This window comes from Myotis daubentonii, chromosome 4 (genome assembly GCF_963259705.1).
Source record: "Myotis daubentonii chromosome 4, mMyoDau2.1, whole genome shotgun sequence".
Taxonomy (NCBI): domain Eukaryota; kingdom Metazoa; phylum Chordata; class Mammalia; order Chiroptera; family Vespertilionidae; genus Myotis; species Myotis daubentonii.
In genome coordinates, this window is record NC_081843.1 from 15,856,343 (window position 1) to 15,861,922 (window position 5,580).

Genomic DNA, 5,580 nt, shown 5'->3' on the forward strand with positions numbered 1-5,580 from the left:
TCGATTTTTACTTAATATTGTGATTTCTTATTTGAGGTTCAAAATGACCTGCTTGAAACTTTGATACATGTTAGAATATGGTTGTTAGTAAACTTGTAGCTTTTTGTAAAACATGTCAGTGTTTTCTCTTGAATTTTTCCATCCTGTTTGATACAGGGGGCGGGGCGCAGGTGGCGGGCAGGCGGGGGAGAGGGAGGGGGGCGGGGGGGGGGTTGCCTGGAGCCTTAGCTTCTTGAGAGCAGGGAGCTATTTGTATTTATTTTTTTTATTATTATTATTCAATATATTTTATTGATTTTTTACAGAGAGGAAGGGAGAGAAATAGAGAGTTAGAAACATCGATCAGAGGAGAACCAAGATGGCGGCATAGGTTAACGCCGGAGTTTGCTGCTTTGAACAACTACTTCAAAAGTGAAACCAAAAAACGGAAGGGACATCACCCAGAACCACAGGAACGCTGGCTGAGTGGAAGTCCTACAACTAGGAGGAAAGAGAAACGCACACGGACACTCAGAGGAGGCGCAGTGCTGAAGTCAAATTCTGAGGTGCGGAGTGCGCGGAGCGGGCTGGCGGCGGAGGGCGCGGTTGTTGTTTTCAATCGGGAGGGAGTCGCAGACTCTGAGCTCCAGATCCGGGCGAGTCTTTAGGGACCCAGACTCAAACGGCAGAAGCGGGTCTGTCTGGCTTCGGTCAGAGCGAGTGCAGCTTTCTCTCCGAGCTTTGCAGCGGGTGCTGGGACTCAGAGAGGCAGAGCCCCTGGGGACAGGACTGAGAGCCGCCATAACTGCTCTCTCCGGCCCACCCTGTTGATCCTGTGCGACCCGCCCCGCCCAAGCCCTGCACAGAGGCATTTGCCGGATAGCCTCAGGCAAAGGCTAGATTAGCACCTCCCTAGAGGACAGAAGTTCTCTCACTGCTGACACAGCTGATTCTCATAGCCACTTGGCCTGGAGGTCAAACCCTCCCTGGAATTAGCTACAACAATCAAGATTTATCTATAAGACTGCGAACAAAGACCACTAGGGGGTGCACCAAGGAAGCATAACAAAATGCGGAGACAAAGAAACAGGACAAAATTGTCAATGGAAGAAATAGAGTTCAGAACCACACTTTTAAGGTCTCTCAAGAACTGTTTAGAAGCTGCCGATAAACTTAATGAGATCTACACGAAAACTAATAAGACCCTCGATCTTATATTGGGGAACCAACTAGAAATTAAGCACACACGGACTGAAATAACGAATATTATACAGACGCCCGACAGCAGACCAGAGGAGCGCAAGAATCAAGTCAATGATTTGATATGTGAGGAAGCAAAAAACATCCAACCGGAAAAGCAAAATGAAAAAAGAATCCAAAAATGCGAGGATAGTGTAAGGAGCCTCTGGGACAGCTTCAAGCGTACCAACATCAGAATTATAGGGGTGCCAGAAGATGAGAGAGAGCAAGATATTGAAAATCTATTTGAAGAAATAATGACAGAAAACTTCCCCCACCTGGTGAAAGAAATGGACTTACAGGTCCAAGAAGCGGGGAGAACCCCAAACAAAAGGAATCCAAAGAGGACCACACCAAGACACATCATCATTAAAATGCCAAGAGCAAAAGACAAAGAGAGAATCTTAAAAACAGCAAGAGAAAGAAACCCAGTTACCTACAAGGGAATACCCATACGACTGTCAGCTGATTTCTCAACAAAAACTTTGCAGGCCAGAAGGGAGTGGCAAGAAATATTCAAAGTGATGAATACCAAGAACCTACAACCAAGATTACTTTATCCAGCAAAGCTATCATTCAGAATTGAAGGTCAGATAAAGAGCTTCACAGATAAGGAAAAGCTAAAGGAGTTCATCACCACCAAACCAGGATTATATGAAATGCTGAAAGGTATCCTTTAAGAAGAGGAAGAGGAAGAAAAAGGTAAAGATACAAATTATGAACACCAAATATGCATCTATCAACAAGTGAATCTAAGAATCAAGTGAATAAATAATCTGATGAACAGAATGAACTGTTGATTATAATAGAATCAGGGACATAGAAAGGGAATGGACTGACTATTCTTGGGGGGAAAGGGGTGTGGGAGATGTGGGAAGAGACTGGACAAAAATCGTGCACCTATGGATGAGGACAGTGGGTGGGGAGTGAGGGCGGAGGGTGGGGCGGGAACTGGGAGGAGGGGAGTTATGGGGGGGGGGAAGGAACAAATGTAATAATCTGAACAATAAAGATTTAATTAAAAAAAAAAAAAAAAGAAACATCGATCAGCTGCCTCCTGCACATCTCCTACTGGGGATGTGCCCGCAACCCAGGTACATGCCCTTGACCGAATCGAACCTGGGACCTTTCAGTCCTCAGGCTGATGCTCTATCCACTGAACCAAACCGGTTTCGGCTGTATTTATTTTTTAAAAAAATTCTTTATTGTTGAAAGTGTTACATATCCCCCCCCCCATTGACCCCCTCCAGCCTGCCCCCGCCTCAGGCCCTCACCGCCCCATTGTCTGTCCGTGGGCCTTGCTCTTTGTGTTCTTAATGCCTCCAGGGTGCAATCTAGTGCTTCAGGGGGTTGTCATTTATTGAATGTCTATTAATAATGAAATTTTCATAGTAACTCCGTGAAGGTGGACATCTCCATTTTGCAGATAAGAAAACCAAAGCTCATCATGTTGGTTGAATGAATGAAGTGCTTACATTAAAAAAAATAGGACTGGCTTCTTTGCCTCTTTGCACCACCCAGACACTGCACAGGCCACTGGCACCATGAAGATCTGGACTTCGGAGCACATCTTGGACCAGCCGTGGGAAACTGTTACAACAGCTGCAATGCAGAAATACCCAAACCCTGTGAACCCACGCATGGTTGGAGTTGGTGTGTTGGACAGACATAGAGATCCTTCTGGAAAGTTGCAGAGCCATAGACTTCTCAGCACAGAGTGGGGACTGCCTTTCATTGTGAATCTCTTATTGGTGCAGTGAGAACCAAAACACAAAATACGTGAAAGAACATTCTGTAGTTGATCCTGTAAAACAATGGAACGGAAATCCAGTACCGTATCATTTATAAATATGCTTTCAGTAGATGACTTACATATAAACTACACCCTCAGGACCCAGAAAAAACTGTTTTGACGCAAGACCCCATAATCACCATGAAAGGAGTCAGTCTCAGTAGTTATCTCAAAGGATTGATGGCAAGTACGATATCTTCAAATGCCAATAAAGAACTGCATAGAGTGCCAGGAGAGAATGGTTGAAGCCGGGGACCGGATCTTCCAGGATTTTAATTTAACTCTGGTTTAGAGCTTGTATAGGATTTTGGTTTAAAATATGGACAGAAAAAGAAAAGGAGCATTTGACCTCACCCCCAAAAGGGGGACTTGTTGTAATCATGAAATAAATGAAACATCGCTGTCATTTCATTGTAGATTCTTTTGAGAACACCTTTTGCATATAGTAAAATAAAAATCAGTTAAACACCAAAAAAAATTACAATTCAGTAGGTGGATTTAATAGGAGTTAGAGGCAGCTGAAGAGGGGCTCAGTGAACTGGAAGACAGGTAAACAGTAAATATTCATAAATAATAAATAGCAAATGCCAGTGCAACCAGCTGGCACTATCTGATGAGCTTCCTTGTCCTGGCCCTTCAGGTCCTGCTTTTCCCCTCTGTAGGACTTCAGCCCTGGGTGGAAAGGGGGTGCTGTGAGAGGGCTTTTTGTGTGTGGGAGAGACGGGGCGGGGGAGGGGCGCCTGGAAACTCGGAGAACATTTTCCACAGCAACCTTGTGGGAAACATTACTAGCACATCGGGAGTCCAGTCAGAGTTCTGTGGCGAATGGAAATCTCTGAGAGCCTTGAGATGATCAGGAACACGAGCATGCTTGTGCTCATGGACTAAAGCTAAGGGTGCACTGACTTCTCCGACGTAACCTGAGAAAATGCCTTTGGTCTCCTGGATGCAGAGCACAGAAAAGTAGCGCTGAGGGGCGGGGTGACTGGGGAGCCAGTAGAGGCTTGTCTGTGATGTGCAAAGGGGCGCCTACGTGTTCAGGCCTCATGTCCCCTGGAGCTCGAGTGCCGCCTGTTCCCCTGACGTCTGGGCACAGGCCTGGCGGGTGAGGAGGCGGGGGCTGCTGCTGAGCGTGACTGTGAAGCTGTTTTGGGTGGTAGCAGGGCAGACGTCTGTTCTGAGGAATTTTCCATCCTGGGTTAATGGTTCCTTTATAACGAGGGCTGGTGACTTGTGGCTGGACCAAGGCCAGGGTGCTGAGTGAGAGATGACTGCTGACTCTCACAGGCTGATTGACATGGATGAAAGCAATGTCACAGCAAACAGGTCAGGGATAGGAGCCCCTTTGCCCTCGAAAATGCTGTCTGTGGGGTTAGCAAACATGCCTTCTGAGGGGAGGGGAAAGGAGTGATCCTGGGCGGAGTCTGACTGAGGGGGGTGGGGCATGCTTGTGGGGCCACGGTCGCCATCGGCTCCTGGGAGCTTCTGGTCAGTCCGAGCCGGGAGCCCAGAAGCCGCTTGGATGCCTCGCGGTGTCCCTCGTGCTCAGGACGGGAGGCTGTGCTGGGTTCGCTGAGGCGGGTCCACAGGAAGGGAAGTTCCCTCTGTAGTCAGGAAGGTTCCCCGGGAAGGTGGGGAGCAGGAGGCAAGTGCATAACCCCACTGCCTCCAGCTTTGTCTGTGGAGCGAGGCGCCTCCTGCACTGCAGGCACTGTGTTAGGCACGGGGCAGTTTCGTGGACAAGGTGGACAGGTCTTGGCTCCTGTGGGGCTTGTGTTCTATCTAGTCCAGTACAGTGGGGCCTTGACTTACGGGTGTCCCGACTAACGAGTTTTTTGAGATACCAGCTGTCTTTCCGCGGATTTTTTGCTTTGAGTTGACAGAGTAATTTAACGAGCTCCTTAACGAGCTCGGTCTCGGATCGAATTAAACTCGTAAGTCAAGGCCCCACTGTATGTTTGTGCTCCGTGTGCTGAGTTGAGACCTTAGATTAGTATAAACAAGTAAGAGCAAACACATTGAAACAAAGAAAAGAAGTGATAAGGGTCATGAAAAATGACACTGGCAGCATGTGGACGGGGAGAACAGCCTCCCTGAACAAGTGACATTTGAGCTGAAATGGGAATGACATAGCGGCCCTGGCCCTCGCCCTCCAGGCAGTGGAGGCCCTGAGCTAGAATCACTCAGGTCTCGGTAAGCACGTCTTTCATCTGACAATGAGGACAGATGGCAGTTTTTGAGCAGGGGGGTAACATGACCTGATTCCACGTCACAAGATGTGCCGGGTGCGTGTGTTCAGGGAAGGACCGGTGTGGTGGCTGCAGAACCGGAGGAGTGCAGACTCGGGATGCATTTGGGACAGGGCTGAGGGAGCGCGGGGACAGATTTGGGCATCTGAGCATCTGGATGGAGGCTGGGCCATAGTGGGAGTGCAACCAGGGACTCAGGCTGAAGTCTGGTTCTGCTGCGGCAAGTTCACGAACATGTTGGGAGTTGTCCCAGCTGCAGCTAGAATTAGGGGCGAGGCCCCACCTCAGAGGCGAGTCCGGAGTATTTCCTGAGCAGGTGGG

The 5,580-nt window shown here is 48.4% G+C and overlaps 1 pseudogene; it reads left to right on the forward strand.

The window, feature by feature from the left end:
• Positions 1–2,473: 2,473 nt before the first annotated feature.
• On the forward strand, positions 2,474–4,323 carry LOC132232337 (PRELI domain containing protein 3B-like; annotated as a pseudogene).
• The last annotated feature ends 1,257 nt before the right edge of the window (positions 4,324–5,580 follow it).